The sequence below is a fragment of the Cervus elaphus genome, chromosome 15 (assembly GCF_910594005.1).
Source record: "Cervus elaphus chromosome 15, mCerEla1.1, whole genome shotgun sequence".
Classification (NCBI taxonomy): Eukaryota; Metazoa; Chordata; class Mammalia; order Artiodactyla; family Cervidae; genus Cervus; species Cervus elaphus.
Window position 1 is genome coordinate 36,112,016 of NC_057829.1, and position 13,977 is coordinate 36,125,992.

General features: G+C 37.9%; 1 non-coding gene across 1 annotated transcript; it reads left to right on the forward strand.

The window, feature by feature from the left end:
* The first annotated feature begins 5,865 nt into the window (after nucleotides 1–5,865).
* TRNAF-AAA lies at nucleotides 5,866–5,937 on the forward strand. Its single transcript has one exon. It is a non-coding gene; the product is annotated as a tRNA-Phe (tRNA).
* The last annotated feature ends 8,040 nt before the right edge of the window (nucleotides 5,938–13,977 follow it).

A 13,977-nucleotide genomic window follows, 5' to 3' on the forward strand; every position in this document is an offset into this window, starting at 1 on the left:
TCCCTGGGTTGTGAAGATCTCCTAGAGAAGGGAATGGCTACTCACTCCGGTATTCTTGCCTGGAAAATTCCATGGCCAGAGGAGCCTGGCAGGCTACAATCTATGGGGTCACAAAGAGTTGGACATGACTGAGTGACTAACATATCCTGTGAAAATAGCTACAAACACAGAAACATTATTTGTATATAAAGATCCTCAATATATCCTTATCATAAGAGTGTAGTAATGGAAATAAATGGCAACTCCAACAGTTGGGAATTGGCAGTACTAATTATGAAATAAATTCAGTCATTAGTCAATTAATCATTCAGTGCTTCATTTATACATTGAAATTTGTGTGGTACTCAAGAAGATCATAGATAATAGTTCTATTTAAATATGTATTACACTGAATTTCTGAAAGACCAAGCGGGAGAGAGACCTGGAGACCAGACCAACTTGGTGCTAGGCTGCTTTATGACCCTGTAGCTTTATTTTTGACTACTTTCTTAGCTCAAAATGAGTGTTAGCCTAGTGTTAGCCTAGATGATATCTAAAAATGGCTCTTGATTTAATATCCTCTGTCATCAGATTTCAGAAGTGACTTTTCCTAAGATGCTGGGTTGTGGCTGCCACTCTCTGCTCCTGTCCATAACTGAGTCTGGATGTGGCAAGATGATGACAAGACATGGCAGATGGAGACAGTGCTGCACTCCGCCAAGATTCGGAGCATATTTCTGATGGAAAACATGTCGACAGAAAGGTCAAAGAACAGGTGGAGAGTGAAAGGGAAGTGAGACATGGAAAAGCAGGCAACTGAGAGTCTTCCTTCCTTAACCTTGAAGGGGAACATAAGGTACTGTGAAAAGAATCCTTGTTCTGTAAGCACCCACACCCTGTGGAATCCAGTACTAAGCACACGCCAGCACCCACCATGCAACCAACCTTCTGTGCCTCACGCAGATTATCCAACTTCCCACTCACAGCTGTTCTCCCACCGTGCCTCTCATTTTTCAGAACCCAAGCCTGTTTGCCCAAGGCAGGGTGCCTTAGATCAGTGATTCTCAGAATGCAGTGTGCAGCAGAATCATCTGTCAAACTTGTTAAGCGTCCGGACTCATGGGTCTGATTCCCAGATATTCTGATGTGGTGAGTTGGGGAGGTGTAGACTGAAGTTTTGACACACACAGAAGAGCTCTTATGTAGCTGGTCACTGGGCTCTGCTTTGAGAAATACCATCTCAAATATACTGTCAAGGAGTTCTTTGCACAAGAAAAGCCTCAGCTTGTCACAATATCTTCATGAAATCGCTATGTGTGATCCCTTTCCTTCAGTGAAAAGGTGTGATTTCTATTTTTAAAATCTTCCATTTTTTATGGTGCAACTTGTTATATCTTAAAGCTTTACAAGCTGCTATATAAATTTAGTATTATATGGGTGTTTATATATAGAAATAATATTCACCCTCTCAGAAACTATTTATAGGTTAGAAATGTAACATGTATCAAACTACTTATAAGAAAGAGTCTGCCTGTGTTCACATGTGATGTCCATGAGGAATTTAAACTTGAAAATGTGCTTTTGTTGAAAATGTGTTATACAGGTACTCGTGCTCATGCTAACTGACCTCAGTTGTGTCTGACTCTGTGTGACCCCATGGACTGTAGCCCACCAGGCTCCTCTGTCCATGGGATTCTCCAGGCAAGAATACTGGAGTGGGTTGCCATTTCCTCCTTCAGGGGATCTTCTCGACCCAGGGATTGAACCTATATCTCTTATGTCTCCTACATTGGCGGGCAGGTTCTTTACCACTAGCACCACCTGGGGAGTTCTTGAACCCTTTAACCGTTTGTAGTAGGCCCCAATATATGTATCTATGAATTTAACAGCTACTGCTTATTTGGTGTATAATATCCATTAATTTTTAATTTATTGATGGTATTAAAAGAAGAAAATGGCAACCCACTCCAGTTATTACTGGAGTATTTGCCTAGAAAATTCCATGGATAGAGGAGCTTGGTAGGCTATATTCCATGGTGTCACAAAGAGTTGGACACAACTGTGTGACTAAACAACATTAATTTAATAGCCCATTGTGGTTATTATGAATATAGGAAGTAAGAAACTATGGAAAGAATAAAGGAAAGAAAATGCATGAAAGTAGTGCACTACCTACTTTTAGAGACTATATCTCATTGATCAAGTAAGCCACTGTGCTTGTCTGATACAGCAACATGCCTCCTTTTGCAGTAGAAGGTAAGATAATAATGCAAAGCATTGCTGATATAGTAGGATGCACACAGTACTACATGAGAACAGATAAAGATGAAATTAATTCTGCCTGGGAACTTGTTGTTGGCTTTACAGAAGTGGTGCTTTCTGTGTGGCCTTTAAGGATATACATGCTTGCTTGTTAGGCACTATTCCAGGTGCTAGGAGTCCAGTGATAAACAGGACAAAATCTGTGTTCTTGTAGAGCTCACACTCCAGTGAGGAAATAAGATAAGCTGGAGGGAGTCCAGAAAATAATAAATGCTCCCATTAGCTCCAGATAGAAGGGAAGGGATGAAGGATGATACTTTTGAGGGTCTAGAAGTTGCTAAATTTACATGGACTATAAAGTAAAAGAGTGAGAGTAGATAGAACGGAGCTGGAGACCTAGTCAAGACAGATGATGCTGCATCTTACAGGTCTGGGTGAAGTTTTAAAAACCATCTACCATAGAGTGACAGTAAGTCATTGAAAGGGTCCCTTTAAAACAGGCATGTTATTGGACCAGTGGTACATCTACAGGCCATGCTGGCTGCTGTCAAGGGACTGGACTGGAAAGAACACTAGACATGAAGACAAGTGAGGAGTGCAATGCCACAATCAAGCCAAGGGACGCGGTAGTAGCAGTGGGTACAGAGTGAATGCGGCTGACTAGGATGTCAAATAGACATGATGGGGTGGATGACAGTGTGATGGAAAGGGAAAAAATAAAAGAGAGAAAGCTCTCAAGGGTAACTGCAATGGTTCTGTTTTGGAAAACAAGATGGGTTTGCTGAAAAAGGAATCCCAGAGTAAAGACAGGCTTAGGGACACTTTACTAAGTTTTGGACTTTGAAACGTTGAGATGCTTATGAAATATTCAGGAGAAATAAAAATATTTACACATAATATGTCTGATATGATAAAGGGCTTATAGCTAGAATACAAAAATAACTCTTAAAACTACTAACAAGACTTAAACAACTCAATGAAAAATATAGGCAAAAGATTTTAACAGACACATTACCAGAGAGGATAAAGAGGCGACAAATAAACATGTGAAATGGTCAGAATTATTAGTCATTAGAGAAATTCAAATGAAAAACATGAGCTACTACTATGCACCAATTGTAACAGCTAACACTTTTTGAACTGACTATGTGGTGGTGATTTAGTCACTAAGTCATGTGTGACTCAGTGACCCCATGGACTGTAGCCTGCTAGGCTCCTCTGTCTGTGGGATTCTCGGGGCAAGAATACTGGAGTGGGTTGCTATTTCCTTCTCCAGTGGATCTTTCTAGCCCAGGAATCGAACCCGGGTCTCCTGCCTTGCAGGTAGATTCTTTACCGACTGAACTAGGAGGGAAAATTGTAGAGGAGCTGTGTTTCTCATCCGATGATGGTGGGAATGTCAAATGCTACAACACTTTGGAAAACAGTTTGGTAGTTTCTTAAAAAGTTAAATGTACACTTACCTATAAACCAGTCATTCTTCTTCTAGATATTTGCCCTAAAGAAATGAAACATATGATTATACGTGTGCATGCATACGTGACTTCAGTCGTGTCCAACTGTATGCAATCCTATGGACCATAGCCCACCAGGCTCCTCTGTCCATGGGATTCTCCAGGCAAGAATACTGGAGTAGGTTGTCATGCCCTCCTCCAGTGGATCTTCCCAAGCCAGGGATTGAACCTGCATCTCTTACGTCTCCTGCATTGTCAGCCGGGTTCTTCACCACTAGTGCCACCTGGAAAGCCCAGTTTTACATGCACTTGTACACAAATATCAGAGAAGGCAATGGCAACCCACTCCAGTACTCTTGCCTGGAAAATCCCATGGATGGTAGAACCTGGTAGGCTGCAGTCCATGGGATCGCTAAGAGTCGGACACGATTGAGCGTCTACACTTTCACTTTTCACTTTCTTGCACTGAAGGAAATGGCAACCCATTCCAGTGTTCTTGCCTGGAGAATCCCAGGGACGGGGGAGCCTGGTGGGCTGCCGTCTATGGGGTCGCACAGAGTCAGACACGACTGAAGCAACTTAGCAGCAGCAGCAACAGCAGTACACAAATATCCATAGCAATTTTACTTGTAATAGTCAAAAATTGAAAATAGCCCAAATGCCCATCATCAGGTGAATGGATAAACAAATTGTGACATATCCATCCTAGAGAATACTACTGAACAATAACATTGATCTATATGGAAAAAATATCAAAATAACCGTGGGTAAAAAAAAAGTCATAGAAGGATACATACGGTATGATTTAATTTATCTAAAATTCTGAAAAACAAAAACTAGTACACATGAATGAGAGCATATTAGTGGTTGCCTGCAGACAGAGGGGGAGTGCAGGGAGCAATAGGGGAGGAGGATTTTTGGGGTCATGGTCATGCTCTGATGGTCCATATAATGGTTATGCTGACTACTCTGATGGTCCTGATGACTTCATGGGTCTTATCACACTTACCAAATTGTACACTTTAAACAGGTCTGGTTTATTGTGTGTCAACTGTACTCCAATAAAATCATTGTTAAAAAAAGAAATAGAAAAAAAAAACATATAACGATATCATAAAAAAATGAACTCTCTGGAGAAAAGAGGAGATGGATCTAGAGCAAGTATGATGGGACTCAACTTAGAGAAAAGGAGAAAGAGGCAAGATCTTCCACTGTAATAACAAAATATGTATAAATATCTTTAGGCATGATTCCTAGCCTGAGATGAAATTTTTCCTTGAACGAAATATATATTTTTGCATGAAGTTAGAAAAATGGCTAATTGCCCATTTTGGTTGATTCTTAGTGTGGATGAGGAGGTAAAGACTGAAGTAATTTAATCTAAATAAGTATGTTGCTTCCAGATTTATAAAGTTCTCTTCTATGTTATTCTAATGATCCACAGCATCACTGAAAGTTTGTAGAGGGTAATTTATTAATATCAGAGTTAACATTTTGTATAAAAATTCCAACAATTATAAGTTTGAAAAATATCTGTGCTCATTGTAACTTAATGTCCTCAGTCCAAATATTTAGAGGTAGTGTGGTATAATGAATAAGGCATTTCATTTATTCATTGTTTGTCACTGATTTACACATTCAACAAATACTGATAAGCACCTGTAATCTACTGGGTGTTCTATTAGTAGGCAGAGCTAAGTGAATGCATTAACAGGATCATTTAACCTGCTGAAAAGTACTATTAAAAGAGCCATCAATTCTACCTAATAGAACACAAAGTAAATAGAAATCTGACAATTGAGTGATGAGAAAGAGTAAGGCAGGTAAAATTTGTGGGAGGAACACTTTAGGTAAAGAAACAAGCTCAAAGATTTCAAACCAGAGAATGCTGAGTGGCTGGAGCCCAGTGATTGAGGGGTATATATTATGAGATGAACCTTTATTAAGGCCATGACAAGGAGTCTGACTTTTATTCTCAGTGATACCAAGACATTGGAGGACTTTAAGTGGAAGAAGTTTCACCATATGAGTTACATCTTGAAGGAGCTCTGTGCTCTTTTTGTAACAGATGTTCCTGTTATATTGTAATCATGAGGTTCATTCACAAAAAAATCAGTTTTCATTCTGGGAACAGGGTAGAATTGCACCTCCCTATCCTTTCTAATGGAATTCCCTGGTGGCTCAGACGGTAAAGCCTCTGCCTAAAATGCGGGAGACCCAGGTTCGATCCCTGGGTAGGGAAGATCCCCTGGAGAAGGAAATGGCAACCCACTCCAGTATTCTTGCCTGGAAAATCCCATGGACTGAGGAGCCTGGTAGGTTACAGTCCATGGGGTCGCAAAGAGTTGGACACGACTGAGCGACTTCACTTTTTATCCTTTGTAATGTTGTGTTTAGTCACTCAGTCCTATCTGACTCTTTGTGACCCTTTAGACTGTAGACCTCCAGGCTTCTCTGTTCTTGGGATTCTCCAGGCAAAAATACTGGAGTGGGTTGTCGTTTCCTCCTCCAGGGGACCTTCTTGACTTAGGAACTGAACCCACATTTCCTGCATTGGCGGGAGGATATTTTACCCTCTGATCCATGGGGAAAGCCTTTGTAATGTTAGGCATGGTCATATGATTTGCTTTGCAAATGAATTAAAAGCAGAGGCAAAGTGTATTATTTCTCAGTGGATATTTTAAGGGCCCTTTCACAATTTACCATGCCCCTTTTATTCTGCTTTGGTGATAATCCGTTGAGATTGAAGCCTCAGGTCAAACTTAATTCTAGAATGTTTCAGGTATGCTAAGCACCTTCCATGTTCTCTCTTGCTTGTTGTTTTAAGCCATTAAGATCCCCCCTCCTTTTTTGATTACAACAGCATAATCTAGACTATGATTAACATATCATGTGTATGAAATTTCCATCTATATGAGTCCCGATTTTCTAAGCTAGATGTCATAAACCTCTTTTCTAGCTTTTTTTTGGCAGTAGGAACTTAGTATTACTTAGGTACTGTCAATCAAATGCATCTGCATATTTAGATCTGAAAAAGAACTATCTGAAGAAGGACATGCTATTCAATAACCATTGATGATAAGAGGCAGCACTGGCTTTGGTCCATGCAGCAGTGTTAGTGTCTACTGCTGGACTCAGGAATTCTATTGCAACAGCAGAGTAGTCCTGATGTTAATATGTTGTCTATTCCTGATTTTGTAGTTCTCATGTCTGATTCTCTAGTCCTTAAAGAGACTGTGAGCTAATGTATAACCTCAATACATTCCTGTTGAAATAGCTACAGACGGTTCTGTTTGCAAACAAGAACCCTTAATGACAAAGGCGTTCATTAAACACATTGAGGAGATGCTAAGTGGACATTTATACATACAAGATTAGACTTTAAAGCGTGAGATAAAAATGTAGCCTCTGGATTACAAACACAGTGTTTGAAGACTTGGAACTGGATGACATTGTTTAGAGAGAAAGTATAATAGAGATTAAAAACAGCTCATGACTAAAATTTAAAGATTGTAATAGGTCAATCAGAGCTGAATGGTCCAACAAAGATGTCCAGAATGGAGTCCCCAGTATAATTCAAGAAAATAAACAAATGAAACTATCAGGACAGTGGGTGACATGGAAGCCAAGAGAGGAAAGTAGTGTTTACCTAAGAATTGAGAGGTGAAGTTTGTTTACCGGTGAGTAAGAAGAGGAGAGGTGTTCTGGGGGGGATTTGACAAAACAAAGGCTGGGGTAGGTGATGCTGATATAGATTTCAAGGGTCTAAACAGGAACCCTGTGGACTGAATGGCGCACTGGAGGACTTCAAGTGGGGACAGATTCCACAAACAAGTTTCTTAGAAAAGTTATCTGTTATGTGTATTTGACACACTGCCTTAGCTTTTACAGTTTAACAAACAGCTATGAAGCCTTAACAACACAAAACAATAAACATTTACTTCTATTTATTTTTTAATTGTACATCTGTGGATCAGCTGGGGCAGTTTAATTTCAGAATTCAGGTCCACCAGTCGCCTGGAGTGGCTCTGCACCAGGTGTTTCCTTCTGGACATGTTACTGGTGTGGAAGTGGCCACTGAGGCATGCTCTTCTGTTGGGGAGGGCAGGAGTTCCTGATGTAGAGATATATGATATTTCTTAAGGTGAGACTTAAAACAGACTCCCTGTCACCTCTACCCACCACCCATTAACCAAACAATAAGTCATTTCTAACAAAACTAGTCCTCCAGGGAAATTGCTTCGGGGATGGTGCAAATAATTGCTGAGTAAGAATACATTTAAATTAATAATGTAATCTAATTTGCCAGAGATGTAAGCAAATGATGAATGTTTTGTTTTCGTGTTACTTAGCTACCAGAAATAATTTTCATACACCTTTATTGTTATATTGTTATGTTTCATATCTATTTGTAACTATTTAACTGAAATAAATATATTTAACTTAAGTAAATATATTTGTTGTTCTATAACTTCCAAAAGTAAACTGAGGACCAGTGTAATCTTGAAATTCTTTATTGAAAATAATTAAAACAAACACATCTGGAAGAATCAAGGTAAATGTATATTTCTTTTATTTTCTCATGAAATCCTCCTGTCCGAGTAACACTTCCCAAAATGTGTGCTCCAGAATATCAATTCCATAGGGGTGGTAATAGGTGTTAGATAGAAAGTTTCCATGATACAATAAAATGAATAAAACCTAGACTTTTTAAAAAGCTGTTTAAAAATGCACTATATAAAAAATCTTTCAGTATATAAATGCATCTTATGATTCTCCAGAACATTAAGAGCTAGAATTCCTTGGAACAGAGTTTGTGAAACTGAAGTATAAATCACTTTTTCTTAAAATTTTATGCTTTAATTTTACAGATTCTGAGAAATAAAGACTTTCAGTAGTAAGTGATTTTCTGATTGGAAAATTTTAACATGAACCTCTGTTGGTGCACAGAGGCAGGTTACCAAAAAGCTCTGTTAAAATGAGCCTTTTCCCCCAGATATATACATGTATATATATGTGTGTGTGTGTATATATATATGTGTGTGTATATATATATATATATATTCAGCCAACACCACCGAACACAGAATTTTTATTGTCTGTGCTAGATCATGTATCAGAAATAAGGCTGAATGAAATTAAGTTTTCTCATCAAAGAAATTCTTGGTTTCTTAAGGGAGGGTTCAGTTCAGTTCAGTTCAGTCGCTCAGTCGTGTCTGACTCTCTGCGACCCCATGAATTGCAGCACGCCAGGCCTCCCTGTCCATCACCAACTCCCGGAGTTTACTCAGACTCATGTCCATCGAGTCGGTGATGCCATCCAGCCATCTCATCCTCTGTCATCCCCTTCTCCTCCTGCCCCCAACCCCTCCCAGCAGTAGACTTAAATAAATGTTATGTTAAGAGACTGTCCATCTCCAAACAGAGTTAGATAAAGTTTTTTGGGAGTTTCGAGTTAGAAGAGATCTCTCGCACCTGGGGGGTCACCTTTAGTTTGGAAGGCAGGATTTCTGGCCATCCTCTGCTGACTCGGCCTGCCCCACTGAGCTTGGGAAGTTCTGTGGGAGACTGTGCTGCACCGGCTTGGCTGTCTGCCCTGGTGGAAATGCTCATTTCTCCATCAGCCTATACAGTAAACAAATATGCTTTATGTGCTGCTTTTGTGCTTAGAGCATCTGCATGAAATATGGCTTTGGGCTGCTTGAAAATGTAACTATAAAATTTTATAGGGGATAATGGTTCCCAGAATGCAGTACCCCATCTTCTTCATTCTACCAACTTTCAGCTATACTTGATCTCTCCTGCAGAAACTGGTCCAGTCTCTATTAATTATTTTTAAATACAGAAAGGGCTATTTAAAAATTATATTTATGCCAGTGGCAGCTTTATGAAGAAGAGTCACAGTGAAATTGAGGGAGAGGAACCGCTTAGGGAAGGGGGATCCTGCCAAGCTTCTACCAGGTGATTTCATGTTCATCCATTATCCTCGACTGTGTGCTCACTGTCAGTCCTACAGACCCATGGCCCCAAGATTTCAGTGCATCCAGAATTTTGTTTTGGTTTCCTGGATTCTGGCTCATGCTTAAAAACTGTTGACAAAATAGATCTTGCATTTTGCTGTCTTTTCCTCCTTTCTTCCCCTCATCCTTTGCTATCTTTCTTTCCTTTCCTATGCTTTGAAATGAATCTAAAGCTCACTTCTCGGGTCAAGACACACTATGACCATAAAAGTTGTTTGAGTGAAGAATATGGAGGACTGCATTCTTGCCTCCAAGCCATGGCAACTTACAGAGTAAATCAAAATAGGTTACAGTAGGCACAGATAATAGATGACAGAGCACAGGAGTAATTTATATATTCCAAATATGTCTCTTGAGTACTCCCACCACTGGTCCATATTCTGGATGTCTACCCAACCAGGATTCTTCAATCTAATCTCCTGGGGAGGGGTCATTTTGTTTCTTTACTGTGACTTCTCATGTCTCTTTACTGATCTAGTTAGTATGCATTCTATAATAAAATCATCTCCAAGGGACAAACATGATACTTCTCACTTTCAAACTCTTGGGAAACTTGCCTTTATTCCACTACTTACAAAATATATGTACCCAATTTGATAATACTTATTGCATAATTTAACTTAAAGCCCATGCTGGGGCAGAGAATGGAGCCCCAGTCTAGTCATTTTTCCTCCTGCCCTAAATAAGCTAATGAGCCTCAGCTGTGTTTCTTGACTGATTCATCTCCTTAATCTTATCCAGTCATTGGTGGACACCCTCACATCTCAAAGCATTTATTTTGTTATCTGCACACAGATAACTTGTAGAAAGGATATAAAGCTCAAATCACACAGAGCGAGCATCATTATTATTTTGGGATCAACTCTGAATTTCTTACTACTTGTCTCAATCATTTTGAGGTTTGCTATTTGATAAAATTACCTGTTTATTTTTAATGTCACCCGCTCCATGAATATATTTGAAAACTGTTATTTTGTCCTTGCTTATGTCTGATAAGAAAGTGTGTGTCTACTCATATGAAAAAATACCTTAAAATATAGAAATTATTTTGCTTTGAATAGTGCTGTATTTTGCTCACTCTTTTCTCCTCCTGTTCTCTGATTCTTTAACTTTTTGAGGGTAAATTGAAAGACTCTAATGAAAGCTCTGGACCATTCATCCTGGAAAAAATGGACATATATAATGTTTTACAAACAATTTTAGGATTTGAAGGATGCCATGGCATTTACTTATGAACCAGTCAAGCCTCTGAGAATGCAAATCAAGAGACCCTCTTTTACTATTAAGAAACACCCACTCATGTTTTTTTGTATTTCTAAACCCACATGTATAGCAGCTGGTTTTGAATTTGGGGACTGGGCTGTATCATCAGATCTCTAGAACTAAACTATTGCAGCATTTTATTTTGTGTTGCTCCTATGGTTCAATTTCTCTTCACTTAGCACTGCATCTAGTTTTTGCGGCAATAATGGATATACATTTTTTGGATATGAACTGTATCTTTCATAAGACATACAGTCTTGTCTTAGCTTCTTTTATACAGATTTTCTTGATGTAAGTCACACTCTTAAATCATTTATCATTTTTGTCTTATGACTTTCCATATCATACTAAAATTTAACTATGTGAGATGAAAAAAAAAAGTCAAATGCCAGTTGAAATTGTAACTAATCGTTACTCTTCAGGGCCAAGTGAACAAATTTTGGATAAAAGTTATTGAAGCCTTCATCCTATTGTTTTTAAAGGGATTGCATTTTCCACTGTACTATAAGTCTTTGAAAGCATATAAATCTTATCACCTTTGAATTGTTCTACTGCAGAATAGATTATTCGGCAGGGAACAACAGCTCATAAAACGTTTGAATGGATAATGAATGATAAGAGATATTTGAAAGATGCTTTTTTTTCCCAAGTAGATACTGTATTTTTCAGTTTCATGGTTCAATTACTGCTGGATTAGATAACAAACAAACCCCACTTTGCTGCTACTCTATGACTATTGACATAGAGATTAATAATTCTAGTGTACAAACATGGTAGTAAACAAAAATAGAAATTTTGTTGAAAATATGATAAAAGAAGGAAAAGCAATCAATATTCTATAAGTGGAAAGGGTTCAGACCATTTGAGATCATTTAAGCTTAGAAACTGATGTATATCTTTAATTTCTCCTTATGATTGGACTTCTCAAAGCTACAGTTAAAATGGTTTGCATTGAGAAGCAGTACTAATTAGTTCTTCTGCTTTAACATATCCTTTCTGAAACATCATGAAAGAGAGGAAAGAACATGGGATTTAGAGTGAAAAGGATAGACTTACAGTTCACTGCCAGATTCACTGCCTCCCAACTATGAAATGAGACAAGTTATTTAGTTTTGATATGTCTCCTTTTCTTCATTTGTAAAATTTGAAGTTTAGAATGCACAGGTTTGTTAACTTACTTCATAAGTGAAAGAATATCAGATCCTCAGAATATTGCCTGAGGTGCAGGCTATATTAATACATGGTATCTATTAGTATTTTACTTCTTCACAATGAAGTTATACTCCTCTTGCTTTTAATATATACAGTACATCATGCAGAAGATGTGAAATTCCCATATACATATGTATATATATATATATGTAGATTTTTTCATTATATAAAGACAATACAAATAATCACAATAAGGATAAAGGGAAAAAACACCATTGGGGTAAGAGAAGAAAAATATGCAAAACCAAATATATTGTAAAGATTGAAAATAAAACCCAACTTTGAGCTTCCTGATAGTGACAACAGCTATTAAATGAAATGGTAGAATTCAGAAACAGTTGGGATATGTTTCCTGTTATATTCATTCTTGTAAATATCCACACATGCCTATTTTCAGTCCTATTTGCGCATCCTTCTTTAAATACCAAAAATCATGTTGACTGTAAAATATGAATGGTTGAGGAACATCTCTTTCCCCTGACTGAATGCCCTACTCTTGTTCTTTAAGTCATTATTTTAAAGTCTACTTCTTCATTTTATAAACTTCATTCCTTTTCCCATTCATTGCTGTGGAGGTTTGGAGAGAGTAGCAATCATGGTTGCCTTTACATACTGATGAAGTTAAATTTAGAAAGAAATTCCTCACCTGGGTCTTTCATGAAATGTTCAAGTACTTATGTTTTCAGAAGTGTTAATGCCAAATCCCTTTTGTTAAAACCTGACTCTCTCTGTCAATCTGGAAAGTTTTTATAATCAGTTCTCTGGATCCTTACTCCAGGACCCCTGTGGTCTGTTCTCAGCTTCTTGAGCAGTCAATCTCAACTTCTTTAAACCTGATTTATTTGAGGATCCTCCTTGGGTAATACTCCTATTTCCTTTCTAAGAAGATTTCTTCACATTTGTGAAATCTCTTACCTACAAGTTTGTCAGTATTTTCCTGTGTTCAGTATATTTTGCAGAAAATTTTTAAAATAATTTAAAGTATTTCCTATTTATTTTTACACTTTTGGTAGATATTTTAGAAGTTCTTTTGAATTTCACATGTTTCCAGTTTGTTTTACCTTGGTCTTTTTCATGGACATTTGGAAGGAATAGCTAAGTAACTGTGCAAAATTTATCATTTTGTATGGCAAGACTATTTTTTTTTTTTGCAACATTTATCATTTTGGAGAAGCAGTCTCTTCCTCTTCTTGATGGAGAGGTATGTTTAGAAGATAATATGATGTTAGGAAGAGTTAAAAGGTAACTAGATGTGGATAGTTGGCCATTTTGTTAATTTCCTCCTATGTTAGTACTGAGAAATATACCAAATTGTCCTAAAGTGATTATTTCCAGGACACTATGTCAGGTGACTTTCTTCAGAGCTTATTTCTGAATAGTCCTTCTGTGTATGTGAACCATATCTCATCTTTGGCCGTATATTTCCAATATCACTTTCTTATTCATTATTGCTTTGTCCCATTCCAGTTTAAAATATTCTCCAAATTATTTCTTTCATTCTGATTTCTCACCTTCAGTAAGTTGTATCCCTTTAGACATAGCATCTTGACATACTGATGGACTCTATAGCACAAGGCTCAACTCTGAAACCTACTCTATACTCCATCCCCAGCAATAACACACACACACAGCTATTACTGCCTTCATAGGAAGTCATAACAGCAAAGACCTTAAATTCATTGAGTTGTATTACAAAGGTCCAGCTTATTCAAAGGAAAGTTGCAAGCTGCAGTCTCATCAAAAGAAGTAAAACTTCAACATGGGAATGATGGTTGAGGGAGGGACTT